The sequence below is a fragment of the Pezoporus flaviventris genome, unplaced genomic scaffold, assembly GCF_033815535.1.
Source record: "Pezoporus flaviventris isolate CSIRO_AGI_PZ_B2104156 unplaced genomic scaffold, CSIRO_AGI_Pfla_v1 ptg000029l, whole genome shotgun sequence".
Classification (NCBI taxonomy): domain Eukaryota; kingdom Metazoa; phylum Chordata; class Aves; order Psittaciformes; family Psittacidae; genus Pezoporus; species Pezoporus flaviventris.
Window position 1 is genome coordinate 964,132 of NW_026892577.1, and position 14,744 is coordinate 978,875.

The 14,744-nt window shown below is 42.2% G+C and overlaps 1 protein-coding gene and 1 long non-coding RNA gene across 11 annotated transcripts in view; one reads left to right on the plus strand and one right to left on the minus strand.

The window, feature by feature from the left end:
• The window catches only part of PLEKHA1 (pleckstrin homology domain containing A1), a 39,572-nt gene extending 30,077 nt beyond the window's left edge, over positions 1–9,495 (minus strand). For 6 of the 10 annotated variants that reach the window (XM_061458568.1, XM_061458570.1, XM_061458565.1 and 3 more), the window contains exon 1: positions 9,404–9,495. The gene's annotated coding sequence lies outside the window, so the exon portion shown is untranslated. Of the gene's footprint in view, positions 1–9,040; positions 9,193–9,403 lie in introns of those variants that run through there. The other 4 variants (XM_061458569.1, XM_061458571.1, XM_061458575.1 and 1 more) reach the window with 2 other exon arrangements.
• A 2,248-nt stretch (positions 9,496–11,743) lies between these two features.
• On the plus strand, positions 11,744–13,839 carry LOC133272411 (uncharacterized). Its single transcript, XR_009744401.1, has 2 exons — positions 11,744–11,994; positions 13,099–13,839. It is a non-coding gene; the product is annotated as an uncharacterized LOC133272411 (long non-coding RNA).
• The last annotated feature ends 905 nt before the right edge of the window (positions 13,840–14,744 follow it).

Here is a 14,744-nt window from a genome sequence, read left to right on the forward strand (position 1 = left end):
AACTTTTATCCATGCACAACCCCTTCATCCTTAGACTAAACTTCATTAAAGTTACCTTTGTCCAGGTAAAAATATCAGTATGTTTTAGGGGAAACTGGAATTCAAAGGAAAACATTCTGAAGTTGCCCAAATCCATCATCTACTGGCCCATTTCAAATAGTGATCCGTAGGCTTCACAATGCAGCAGACTGGTACTTCCTCAAAAACATCTGCAGGAATTTCTGTAAGTGATGTTTCATGCTCTTAATTTAACCCTTTCCCTCCATTTTTAGGTATTTGCAATAGCAGCCAAACACTCTGGGATATGGTGAAAAGAGGAAATACACTGCACAGGATGCAAATTTCCTATCACTGATCTCTTAAGACAGCCATGACAAAAACCTTATCTATTAACGTTTTCTTGCCTAGATAAACCAAGTATTGTAGCTGTCCCTGTAAATGCACTGAGCTAATACAAATCAGAAGAAGCCTCCTGTGCACTGAGGCCATTATAAAAGACACTCTTGAAAATATATCTATTAATAACTTATGAGTGATGACTCTAGCCTAGAAAGCAATAAAGTAAAATAACAAAGTTAAAAGACAATGAAAAAGTATGTTCAATAAGGCAAAGCTCTTACAACAGTCAGAAGTACAGTTTTCACCACTTCATACTGAGTTTAGGTAATCCAAAGTTACTCAAAATGAGATACGACCAGAGATGAGGAAAACAAAATGCAGTTATGCTCATCCACTTGGACTTATCTCATACAATCCTCAAACCCAATTTTTAAAGCTTTTTAATTTCAGTTACGGACTTAATGCTTAATAAAAAAGCAGATTCAGAGTTGATTGTTAGTTACAGTTATTTCTAATGTTATTATGAGCCTTTTAAAGACGTGCTGTCTGTGAAACTCCAAATATGACAAATTAGATCCTTGTTCTTGAAAATGCTTACATGCATTAGTCTATAGAAATTATTCCACTCATTACAACTAAAGCATATTAAAAATTAAGCAGGGAATAAGCACATTACTTACTAGGATTACTTAGTATTATTACTAGTTACTCATTAGTAAAAAAACCTGTTTTATTTCAGTTGCTGGTAACTGCTTCATCTGGACCAACCACTCTGAGAACTCAGATTCCATACAGTGCCAGCTATTTCAAATTCAACCCAAACTTGTCTTCAAACGTGAAAGGCCAAGAATCTCAAAATCACTGCAATGAATTTGAAGCCCAAAAACTACCTCCATAAATCTACAACTCCCAATGAAGCTTGTTTGACTTGAGAAAGTTCAAAACAAAAAGAAGGTGAGGCTGGTTAAAGAATAAGTTTGCCGTTTTTTGAGGCAGTGTTGCTGATTCGCACTCCAAATCCTGGCTACAGACTCACCAGCACAAACAAACACAGACCTTCTTCCTGTGAAGTATGCAAAAAAATGAAGAGGCCAGCTGGTTAGGAAATTCACAGGCTGGAAATATCTTCTTCAGTTTTCACAGCGTACTCTTATATTGTTAAAGAAATAGCAACATGTGCATAAGAGTGTGTTCTATTCATACTGAAAGCACTACTTAGAAAACAAAAATCATCTGCATCAGTAGCACCAAAACATTCTGCTGAAAGCATTGGATAGAAGCCAAACAGAGGGAAACTTCTGAGTAACAGATCACCTTTTTTACATACAGATCCAAAGGCAAGTTCCAAATTTAAATGTCAGAATATAAGGAAGAAGTTCTTCCCTGTGAGGGTGCTGAGGTGCTGGCACAGGGTGCCATGCCCAGAGAAGCTGTGGCTGCCCCATCCCTGGCAGTGTTCAAGGCCAGGTTGGACACAGAGGCTTGGAGCAAGCTGCTCTAGTGGAAGGTGTCCCTGTCCATGGCAGGGGTTTGGAACTGGATGTTCTTAAGGTCCCTTCCAACCCAGACTGTTCTGTGATTCTACGACTATCATATTCAGACTAATTCCATTGAGCTGTACATATTTAAGACACTCTAAATCCAGCTCTGAATAGCTGAATACCTGTGAAGGGTGATTTCACATCACATGTCTACTAGTGGCACAGCATATTAGAGGGCACCTGAACACATTTAACAACTTGGTCTGCAGTGAGCTCAGAACAAAGCAAGCAAGCAAGCAGGTTTTTTAAACCCTCTTAACCAAACTGTGGAGTCTAACAAAGCCTGTAAATAACTGATTTTTTTTCAGTTCATTCAAAGCATCAAATAATGAAAAGAACACTATCAGATGAATACTTGGTTTGACGTTTTTAAAGAATGTGTAAGGATTTCATGAAACCAAAGCACACAAAGTAACTATCAAATTTGATTTTACAGGTCTAATTTAGCAAATTCAATGTAGAAAAAAACAATTCAATGATTCATTTACATCAACACTTTGGGAAGGAAAAATTATTGCTATGAAGATTTCACCTGTGATTTTAACACCGTGGGCTTTTACAACACGGACGATGTTCAGTTCATTGCATAAGCCACTATGCTAGCCAGAATGCCCAATACACCAAAGACTAGATACCTCCTCTAGAACAGAGCTTATTTATCAACCATACCAGAATTCACAGTGATTAGGACCAATCTCAGAGCTCGTCAGTATGCACAAGTTTAATGAAAGTTCTTTAGGAAGAAGAAGTCTTTGTCTGACTCATGTAAGTGAACCAACACTCATTTACAAAACACATGCCAGCTCCTGCTTACCGTGGTGGGAGAATAAAATTGAGCTCACATCAAATGGCAAGGTTTTTAGGTCATTACCTTCCCCCTCTGCTTTTTTATATTCCTTAAATTAAGAAAATTAAATCCCACTCTGGTATTTTTAATAAAAGTCTCACCTGACACAGAGAAAAACTCCATAACATAAAAGCTTATCTGCAGTGATAGGTTTTGAAACATCGTGCCAGCACACACTTGAAGCACATACTTCACTATAACTTCTCATGCAATTAACTTCCAGCAGCCTTCCTCCTTGGAAGCAAGCTGTGAGCACAGGGAATTGTCCTCTCATCAGGTACAGCCCATATCTAGTTGCTGACCTTCTTCTTTACCTTTCTTCTTACTTGCTCAATGACACAAATACCAGTTTACAGCACAGCTGTTGTCCTACATGGGCACTGGCATTTCTCACAACATAAATTACAATGACTATGGAGAATAACAATGCTCCACCTACAGAGTAATCCCAATACTAGCAGGAAGTCATCAGGCTCCCGGCGCTCAGCAGGACTGCTGCCTGACCTAGACACAGCAAGGCGGAAACACTCCACAAGAATCACAGGTCCCGTGTATGTGTAACAACATGCCTGGAAATCCTGAACTCACCAGGAGTATGCAACAGAGTGGCTTTCAACATACTGTATTGCAGCCTTCTCCCAAGAAAGGAACAAATGGAACCCCCTAAAAAAGGCTGCTCCTCCACCTGAACATCAGGGCAAGGCAGTGTAAGTGAATTTAAGGAGGAAAAAAGGTTAATGAGGAAAAATAAACATGACCAAATCCTGAAGTCCTGAATAAGGAGGAACACTTCTGAAGCAAGAACGCAGAATCACAAAATGGTTTGGGTTGGAAAGGACCTTAAGATCATCCAGTTCCAACTCCCCAGCCACAGGCAGGGACACCCCAAACTAGATCATGTCACCCAAGGCTCTGTCCAACCTGGCCTTGAACACTACCAGGAATGAAGAATTTACTTCTTTGGGCACCCTGTGCCAGTGCCTCAGCACCTTCACAGTAAACAGCTTCTTCCTTATATCTAACCAGAACTTGCCCTGCTTCAGTTTGAACCCATCACCCCTTGTCCTATCACTACAGTCCCTGATGAAGAGTCCCTCTCCAGCATCCTTACAGGCCCCTTCAGATACTGGAAGCTGCTCTGAGGTCTCCATGCAGCACTGCTCCCTCACTTTGCAGCACTACCGCAGACAGGCAGTAGAAATACTAGCTGTAGAAATAATTCACCAGATGAATTATTAGTATAGCCTAAGTTCCCATCTGTTGTTATACACCTCCCTAAGGAGTTAACCAATATATTTAACAACATCTTTTGAAGTGCAGTTTAAGAGGGCTGCTCACTCCTAGAACAAACCTGCCATGTAACTGTTTCAATGCTTAACAGCAGAACACTTAATTAAGTCACTAGTCTGAACAAGCTCAAACACATTTTCTTGGACATGGGATGTAAATCTGGTGGGTACCAAAGCACCCATGGACAGCACACACATCAAAACAATTTCATACCAAACTAATGAATTTATCACCTATCTGTCAGTAGACAGAGACTGTTCCGGGAGTGTTGACTCTCAACAATGAAAACACATTTGCAAAGCTTGATAATAGCTGTCTACTCTCAGTTTTAGTTTTCAGCTTATAACAATGACAATACCATTTAATATTTCCAACAGAAGGATTTTTAAACCCAAAATACTTTTAAGTCTATCAAGTTACTAAAGACACCATGCTTTAGAGGTGGCTGCAAATTCTTTTTCCCTTTGGGGGAGCGGTGAGGTAGAGATACCTTTTCTCAACCTCTTTCACATGAAAAGTCAACAAATCAGACTGAATTAAAGAGATTCTGCCTATCAGGCCAGAAGAACAAATGAACAAAACTGATGTAATGGTTAGCTAGTATGGAATTAGCTTTTAATGGAATTAAAAGCACTTTCTAAAGAGAACACTCAAAAGAGGAACAGAGACAGCTTTGCTATTGTTTCCTGTGGCAGAATCATAATAGAAAAGATCTGCCTGGCTCATTCAGGTATTTAAACCCTGTTTTTATCCTCTGTTAAACAAACACAGCAATGCAGTGCACCAAAAAGGTTTAAGGATTTGCTATCTCTGATTTTAAGTGATCCATGAAATTTCCAAGTCAAAACTTTTTTCCCCTCCCTGTTTTTCTGATACTCCTCTTCCTCTATGGAGTTTCCCCTGGCTTTTCCCTTGGGCAGTCTTTAACAGCTTCTCCCTTCTACCACAATGGAGCTGCATGCCCCATGTTACTACAGCACTTGAACACATCAAAACCTGACTGACATTCCTTGTCACACTTGTTCGATGCAGAGAGCTGCTACTGCTCTGCAGTTTCAGTATGAGAACAGAGGGACAGAGAAGCAGCCTGTCCCAGGCCACACAGGAAGCTTTTGGCAACACAGTGAGCTGAACCTGTTTCCCAAGTCCCAGAGCAGCAACCTCACCAATGAACCACCTTTCTTCTACATAAAATACTTGAAACTATTCAGATTTTCAAGGCAAAGGCATATGTTCAAACCTGAAAACTGTTTAAACTGTTGAATGCCACAAATGTCTACCAGCCCTGCAACTCCCTACCAGTGCAGATAACATCTGTTAAAAGTAAGTGGCTCATACAGTTCTGCACCAGAAAGCTTAATAAGTTCCTTCTCCAAGATTAAAGAAACACCTACACATTCTAGATGCTTCTGCAAGTCCCTGGAGGGAGAAAATGCTGCTTAGTGCAGAGACAATGAACCAAGCTTCCTTCCTCAACAGCAACAAAACCCTGCTGCTCTACCTAGTGCTGAGGAAAGTGTTATTTATAGAATTGAGCCACATATGAAATCATATCAGTGTTTCTCAAAGTTAGGCTACAGCATGGATCAAGATGACCTTAGACATATACATTTTCGAAGTCCTAATTTGAGAGATCAGTGTAAAACATATTTTGACACAGCTCAAATGTATCTCCCATTCCATTTCAGTCACCCTCTACATTAAAGTGCAACTTCAAAACCTGAACTTGAGCCATATCCTGACCTCTTCAGCAGGCAACTTATTTTAAAGCAGCTGCATTATTTCTGTGTGGCACAGAAGCACTCTAGAATTTTTATATTGATGTTTCTCATGTAACGTTCTAAAACATTGAAAGCAATGCTTCCAGCCATGTCTTGTTGCATTTAGGCTCAAAACCAAAAGGATACACATACTGACTGTTGTATTTCTTGTACTGTTTGTTTCCTGACAACATATACAGCACTTGCTCCACTTCTTAAGTGTTTTATGCTAAAGCCAGTTACTTACATTCCCATGTTTTGGCACTGAGGTTATCCTGTATTTTCACACAATTATGCACTGCAACTGCACAAAGGTTCATTTGGCTCCAAACGCCATTAAGTATTTTCTAAGAATGTTTCTATTGTTCATAATTATCATGGGGGGAAAAAACCTTGCAAGAATGATACGTGCTCGTGTATCCCACTGTTCAGACAAACACTGACGTACAGCTGGATAGGAGAAAGCACACACCACAGCACGGAAGGAAACTTCTCACTTTAATATACACACTTCCCAATTCTGCTGGCTTGCTGCATTCTGAAGGAACTACATTTACTATAACTGTCAGCTTAAATAACCAGAAACATTTAGTAATAAAGACATTGATAGAAATCTAAATCTACTAAAATAGATTTAGAATTTTGCAGGCCTGGCAGTTTGGGCCAAGTCCAACACCACAGTGGAGGCTGCATTACAAGTGGAGATCTGTTCACAATTCAGTAATGTCCTCAAGTTCTTTCTAATCTCTTACAGTCAATAAAAACTGACTTTTGCATTTCCTCTCTTCTACACTGACTCTCTGACATCCAGTCAACTGTTATTATTTCTGCTGTTACAGCTCCCTTGTCATCTGAAATCAGCCACAGCTACCTGGAAAAACCAAGGCCTTTTCCTCCATTCAGATCTTTCCCTCATGTACGTGGCCTTCCTTATTTCCCACACGTCTGTCTGTCTCCTGTCACTCCGCTACTACTCCTGAGGAAGAATAAACACAGGGAGAGTATGAGCAAAGCATTAAGATGCTTCATTCACTGGTTGTTATTTGTCTGCTTTCTACTTTATATGAAAACCTCTGCTCCTCTGAAACATTTAAACACTGCAACATACATATCAGTGACCTACTGTGCATCTTTATTTCTGCCCTTGAAATGCACAGCTAAACAGTGGAACATAAAGTCAATCATAGTTATAAGACACAGAAATAGCTTAGGAAAATAATTTACTAACTCAAAATTAGATTTTCTATACTAACAAAATAAAATCACCAGTATTTAATAACTGCAAAAACAACACAAGAGGGTCATGCAAAGTTCTGCTTTACTGCCGTCTCCCAGTTTTGTATTCAGTGAAATCTTTGATACACAAATCCCCATGTATTATCTCTTCAGTTATCACTTTCTGCAGCATCAGCGCTTAAATTCATTCCTGAATGAAAAGGCTCTCCTCCAAATATCAACCAGGCTGAGAATCTCTCTCTACCATGAGAGATTTCAGCCCACTTTTTAACACTTACTCATGTGACAAACAGGAAAATAGCTCTGCTACACTTCTCTGCTTTACATACCCAACAGTTTTTATGTATTGTTACTTGTGTGACTCTCTCTAGTAAAAATAGCAAGAAATAGGAGACGAGACTGAGGGACCTAAAAGGCAAGTCAATTGTTCCAAACCCACTGTTATGACTTACTAGAACACAGCAAGTGTCCTGTAAATGTATCCAACGTAGAGCCTCATAAGAACCAGTGATAACGCTTAAAAGAAGTCTTCCTATGCATAACTGGAATTGGACCTTCTCAAGGACTGAATTTGCTTGTAAGTTGCACCTGTAACCCAGTTGTGAAATAAACCGATACAAGACTTCAGCATACTTCATGTAAGTACTTTCAAACCAAAAACATTTAAAATACTAAAGTATTTAAAAAATGCATCCTTAAAAACACAGTATGGTAAATCCATTAAGAGAGAATAAGTCATGACAGAGCAGCCAGCCAACGCTGCCATGCACAGTTCCATTTCAGTAAGGACTGTGTTTGTGCTGCATCATAATGAACACAGCCCAAATATAAGAAGGAAGGGGACAAATCAAAGTAAAAAACCAAACTCTGCTGGATTCAACAGTGAAAAGCTAGTCGTGGCACCTCCTAGGTCCAAGCTGTGTGAACAACCATTGCTGCCTTCCAACCTCATATATGGAATTGGGGAATAGGAAGAGAACAGAAAATGTATCTTTACCGACATTATGGCCTCTTTTAGTAAAGTAAGCAATTTGCCAGAAGGCAACAAAAGAGCTGATGCCATTCAGCTTACTATATACAGGGCTGTCTCTGTAAAAGCACTGTGCTTTTATAAGAAGGTGAAACATGGAGAGATCTAGCTTTTAAGGATCTAAAATAAAAAGTCATTTTCTCTCTCAGCTTTACTCAGATAAGCAGCGCTATTCTACTCATGCCTAATTCATCATGCTCAGCCCAGCAAATTAATAACTGTTTCCCCACTTAAAGACAAACTGTTCTATTTGCTTGTTTATAAACTGAAATAGTACACTGATTAGTGAAAAACAGACCTTTATTTAAGAAAGGCCTCAAAAGAGGAGCCTACTCCTCCAAGAGAAACTGCTGCCCTCTTGATGTTATTTTGCAAACACTTTATGCAGTAAAACAATGCCTTTTATGAAGGTTATGCATTAGTTACACCTAAGGGAACTGCACAATACATACAGCATATAAGTCTGTATTAGGTTAACAGCATGTTAACTACCTATCTGGAATTTCACACGTGCTAAAAACTGCTAACATAACAACATCAGTTACAGTTTAACATTCATTTATAGTCAAGTTACCCATTTAAAGGCACTTTGTTTCAGCAAACAACCAGCACACGTTACAACTAAGCTAGAACACAACTCTGAGGCACAGGCTTGCATCGACAGCACAGGCAACAGCTTTCCAAAGCAGCCCTCTTCAGAACCAGCGCCTCTGAGAGGTAAAAACACAGGAGCAACGCTCAGCTGTCCCAATCACACTCAGCTCTCCCTGAAGCTGCAGGTTGAGATTTCAACACCAAACGGGAGCACAACCGAGAGAGGCCCGGACTAGCAAGCAGGGTGCTCGGGGAGCCCACACCCTCCCAGGCACCATCACTGCAGGGCTCTGCCCAGATAAGATCGTTCCTTCCCATCATGCTCAAAGACCGAAGTTGAGAAGAAGAGAGGAGAAGAAAATACTATATGTATTTATTAGGGGTAATGAGATCATCCTCTTACCTCTGGGGATGTGACAGAGCCCGGACTGCATTACCAGGGCAATTATGCCACGGCCTCCTATACACTGCCCCGAGGTGAAGCCCCCACGCCAAGGCGACGTCGAGGGAAAACGAAAAGGAAGAAAAAGGAGCGGGAGGAGGGAAGGGAAAAGCCCGAAGCGGTTACGGCCGACGAGTTACACAAAGGCAGAGGCGTCGAGGGAACGGGACAGTGCCCTGCCCGGTCAAACACCAGGCAGCCGCGGAAGGAAGCGCATCAACCCACAGGGCCTGGCCGGGACGCCCCAGCCCCCGGGACGCCGCCTCAGCCCCCCGGCCCCGCCTCAGCGTCTCCGCCGCTGCCGCCCCGGGCCCAGGCACTTACTGGAGTCCAGGGCAGTCCGGGAGTCCCCGTGAGGAGAGCCGGACCCGCCGCCTCCTGCCGCGCTCCCAGCCCGGTTCGGTTCGGCCCGGCCCTTTCTCCGCCCGCCCCTTCTCCCTCCGAACAAACTTCGCCGCCGCCACTGACCGCGGCGACACGGCCGAAGCCCCCGCCCCGCCTCACCCCAGCGTGCGCGTGCGCATGCGTTGAGGCCCCGCCCCCGGGCGGTGCGGCGCCGCGGTGCCTTCTGGGAAATGTAGTGCGGGAGGCGCAATGCCTGGTGGGAGTTGTAGTCCTGTGGTCTCTCCCGCTCCCTCTCGCAGCTTGCAAAGCAATTACTTTGATTTTCATGTTTAATTTAACGGAGAGGGACCAGCAGGAAAGGAATTAGCAGCTGGGTTAGTGGAGGCTCTTCCCCTACACTTCTCCCCTCACAGAAGGCTTGGCTAGTGCTGCCTCAGAGCTTTGTGCCGTCAGTCACTGTGGTCCTGGTGGCAAACAGCAATTTCCAGTAATGACATTTAACCGGTTTTAACCGGAAGCTGACTTCTCTCCTAAGCGTATACTAAGTTTATACTTACTGCTTTCTGAAATAGAGGGTTTTTTCTTAGTTTAAAGCAGTGATATGGATGCTGAGGCACTGGCACAGGGTGCCCAGAGAAGCTGTGGCTGCCCCATCCCTGGCAGTGTTCAAGGCCAGGTTGGACACAGGGGCTTGGAGCAAGCTGCTCTAGTGGAAGGTGTCCCTGCCTGTGGCAGGGATTGGAACTGGATGGGCTTTAAGGTCCCTTCCAACACAAACCATTCCTCGATTCTATGATATCCCTAAATATAAAAGCCGTTTGAACTCAGCCGTTGCCTGTCAATACATCTTTGTTTCAAGCTGGCGTTTCACAACCGTACTTCACAACGAAACAAAAGCTGTAATCAGGGCACAACAATAAAAGCCAAAGTCAGCCGCAAACAATGCCTCACCATTCCCATGGCAACTTTTCCCTATCAAACCCTGGCGAGGTCACACGCACCAGAGCTGCGTGAGCCTGAAGCTTTTCAGCCTGCTCTCCATTCACAGTTATTCACACATTTCTATGATGATTTTCACTTAACAGTGTTGTACTGGAGTTAATGTAACACAATTAACAGTAGCCCGCACAGCATCCTTCCCCCGCTTACGTCCCAAGCTGACATTTCTGACAGAACCAACTCACTGAGCACCTGCAGGATGTGGCCTGCCCTTGCACTGCATAAGGAAGGGCCCCTTGCAGAAAGAAGATGTCCCTTTTGCAGTCAAAAAGCTGTGCAATCAAAAGCCTTTTCCTGATGCATGTGCAGAAGGTGGCACATGAAAACCGCATCAGTCTATGGTTTGCTATGCCTTGACTTTCTCCAGCCTCCCAGACAAGGTCTGAATAACCATGAGTTGTGATAATAGGGCTCAGGAAAGGAGGAAAAAAAGAGATTATTACACTTAAAAGGGGGAATATATCCATAGAATCATAGAATGGTTTGGGTTGGAAAGGACCTTAACATCATCTAGTTCCAACCTCCTGCCATGGGCAGGGACACCTCTCTCTAGACCTGTTTCATTGGAATCAGGTAGCAGACGTATTGTAGTTTACCATAGTTTCCATCATGGAAGACCAGTACGACCTTCCTTTTGGGGTGGCCTAATGCTTCCTGTGTTTGCAATTCAGCAAGGAGTCAATTCTGTGTAGAATGGACTATATTTGCTTAAGATGACATGCAAACTTCTTAAAATAGCCAGACTCTGTAAGTTGCACTGTTGGCAAAAGTATACTCATGAACTATGCACGTGGTGAGCCAAAAGATGAAGAGCTCAACCACAAACCAATGTGAGATGGAGAAGTCAGCTGCCACCAACATGGATTTTCCCCTATGAGTTACACAGAGAGTGTGGGTGAGCCCAACAGGGTACACCTCAGCCTTAAACCCTTTAGGTATCCATCTTTGCTCATAGAAACATAAATATAACTATAAATATAATATAAATATAATCATGCCTAATGCCTTGATTTAAAGCAAAACTTACTTTCAGTAGGAAGATGATAGTAGTTCTAGTGTTACGCTATTGTACTGGTACCCAGGCTACTTAACGCTCAGCTGAGCTCACTGACTTTGAAGCAATTCTATGTTTCTTAGTATTCCTTTCTGTGGAGTGTGCAAATGTAGCAGTTGACAGACAAACAGGTGCACTTCAGCTCTGAAGGGATGAGATTACGCGGCTGCTTTCCCGTTCTTCTGCAGTACGAAGTAGGTGTGCAAAGATTGCAAAGGACAGAATCTATTTTTTTTACCTACCCTGCAGCCTCTCAAAGCTTTCAGGCAGAAAGTCTGCACTGCTGCCCCATGCAGTGCCGCTGCCTGCAATTTAGAGGTTGGCTTGGAGCCCGGGGTATTGCAGTAGAATTCTGAGACAGGAACTCATTTCCTCTCCAGTTGCCTCTATTTGTAGTTCCCAAAAGCTGGCAGGTATTCTCACACCAGTCTTCATGCCTGGCAAAAAAATATTGGCAGGCCCCTTCTGTACCCATCCTTTACTCAGGAGCTACTTGTGATTCTCATCACTGAAACGGGTAAGTGAGTTTGGACATTGATTCCTGCTGGGATTCCAGTTACTCAAAATATAGGCTATAATAAATAACATTTGGTGGGTGACCTGCGGCAATACACACATTTAAGAGCAAGTGTTTATTTCACAAGGTATGGAAACTCCCAGTGAAACATATGTGTGTAAAAGTAATACCCAAAGGAGTAATATGTATCTCTCTATGTGTATATGCAAATACACAGATGTAAACACGTATATCACATATATACCCCATATATAATATCACATCTTGCATGTCATAGCAATGAAGCAGAAATACTCAACAATTCCAAAATATTCCAGTTCTTAACTTTTCTCGTTGTATTTTCATGATGGGATAATTTTACCCCGCAGAGGAAGTTCAGCAACTTTATACATAGGCAGAAATAAAGAGCTGTGAACAAAACCTCACTTCATTGCTCTAAAGAAATTAATTCTGCCTTGGACAAAACGGTTTTGTTAAAACTAATAGTTATGTTACAGTGGAAAACAGGAAAAAGCCTGGCCAGTGAATTACTAAGTGTAGAGCAAAATGCTTTCACTATATTCTCTTTTTTATGGTTTCAATATTGCAGATTCCATCCACATGCAGTATGCCTCCTGTGCACTATTTTAAGAGGGGTGTTACTGACTCAATGGGACTGCTTTTCTTAAAGGCTATGAGCAGGCAAGGTCATCACTCTGCTGACACCTTCAGCGTTAGCAACCAAGGAAAGCTATTCAGTCATTAAACTTTATCCCAGAGGATGAATGTCTGAGTTTTCTGCAGTGATTGATTAGGTAATATTAATTAATTCAATTATTTGCCATAATGTGGAGGTAGACAAAAGTTCTTCGAGGTTCCTGTCAACAGGGCCTGGGGAAGAGCCTCCCTTCATACCCCAGGGTTGCTGATTGCTGTGACTTCAAACACATGACTCTAGATAGACTCTAGGTAGACGATAGGGTAGACTCTAAGAAATGAGGCTGTCTTCTCCACCTCAGGAGTACACCCTTCAGTTGCAGACAGTTTCTGAAGCTTAAGAAGGTAACACTGACCGCTGAGCCATCAGTAGCTAATGGGTGAACTCCATCCTCTCCATCCCTGCAGGTGTTCAGCTGAAGAGCTGAAGAAGGAGGTTTCCCTACAGCCATTGCCTTACAGTGAAACCGTGTGTGTGATGGGCACCTTGAGGGCAACACAGACAAACCTCTTCATACCTCCCAGAGGGAGGAGAGGAGCAGAAGCATTAAAATCCCTGCATATATAAGCACAGAGTTTAATTCAAAAGAATATTTGCAATATGCAGCCTCTAAGTGAGAGCCAAAACTTCATTTCTTCTGCTGTAACTATGTTGACAGAGCCTGGAAATTTAATCTCACATGGAGGGTGAATTCATTCAGCTTCAGCTGTCAGTCACTGGATCTTGTCATTAATGTGATACTGAGGTAGAAAAGCACCCTGATGTAATTGCTGTGTTTAAGTGCTGATACACAATGATGAAGTAATTTCTCAGCCTTTTAAGTACTCCACTGCCATGAAAGTCATATTTAAACACTTCGAGTTCATTAGCAGTAGGAGTTTAATATTCTTATGTTGCAGTTGTTTTCCTCATTCCTATGTGCATAGCATTATGCTAAAATACATATGATGATTCTTTATTTTCCATCAAACAGTGAATTTTTATTTTCCTTCCATCAGTTTTAGATATAAAGTTTATTACTGAAAAACAAAAAGCCCTTTCCCCTCTTATTCTGTTTTGGCCCAAAGACATTCCACAGTAAAAAAAAAATGTGAATTGTCTTTAAAACACAGTGTCTTTGCAATAAAAAGTGTGAAAAGTTTTCTTCAGTTGGGGACTATCTCTTTCATTCCAAAGCTTAAAAAGAGGAGAGCTTAATCTTCTTCAGGAAAGGGCGTATTCTCCCCTGAAATATATGCAAACTGCCTTGAGGGCTTTCAGCTTGCGTAGTGGTTGCAGCCACTTACTCAGCTCAGGATGGTGCTTTGCTTCTGTCTGTGGCTGGGTTTAGCAATGTACACCTCTTGTGAAGGATTTGAGGTGTGCGCATGAAGATATACAGCAGCGTAAACATGATTTATTATTATTAGAAGTGATACCCTATTGAAGCATGCTGAATGTGAGACAGAGGTAATCAGATACACTATTAAATGAATTCTTCACTGTGCATTATATTACAGAGATAATTTACATTTATATTATATAGTATAGTGCAGAGCAAAGCAGATGGTTCTACTTTTACCTGGAGCCATAACATTATACTCCAGTGTACCAGCTCTGAGTCTCAGAGTGACAGTCGCAGTCCAGGATGGGTGGAAGTAAGAAAGATTTCATTCAGTTATAGCAAGATCCCAAAGTACATTGCAATGCCCTGCCCTTGGCACACCCTTCTGACTTAACTGTGGCTAATACTTCCCATGCTGGGGAATTCCTTGGTGATGGCACTCTGGGTTTCTTCATCTGGCTGTGCCCCGTGGCAGGTTGAGGCAATGTGCCAGGCAGTGAAAGTCCCACTGTTTGTGCCCCTCTTGTCAGTATCCACTTACGGATGTGCTCCTTCAGCATGGAGCAGTCCCTACCAGGATGCCCACATAAATGGCAGAGTCTTAGACCAAGGATCTGCGGGTGGAGATCCAAGCAGCAACAATCTGAAAACCAGTAATCATAGAATCCTGGAATGATTTGGGTTGGAAAGGACCTGAAAACTCATTCAGTTCCAACCCCCTGCCACGGG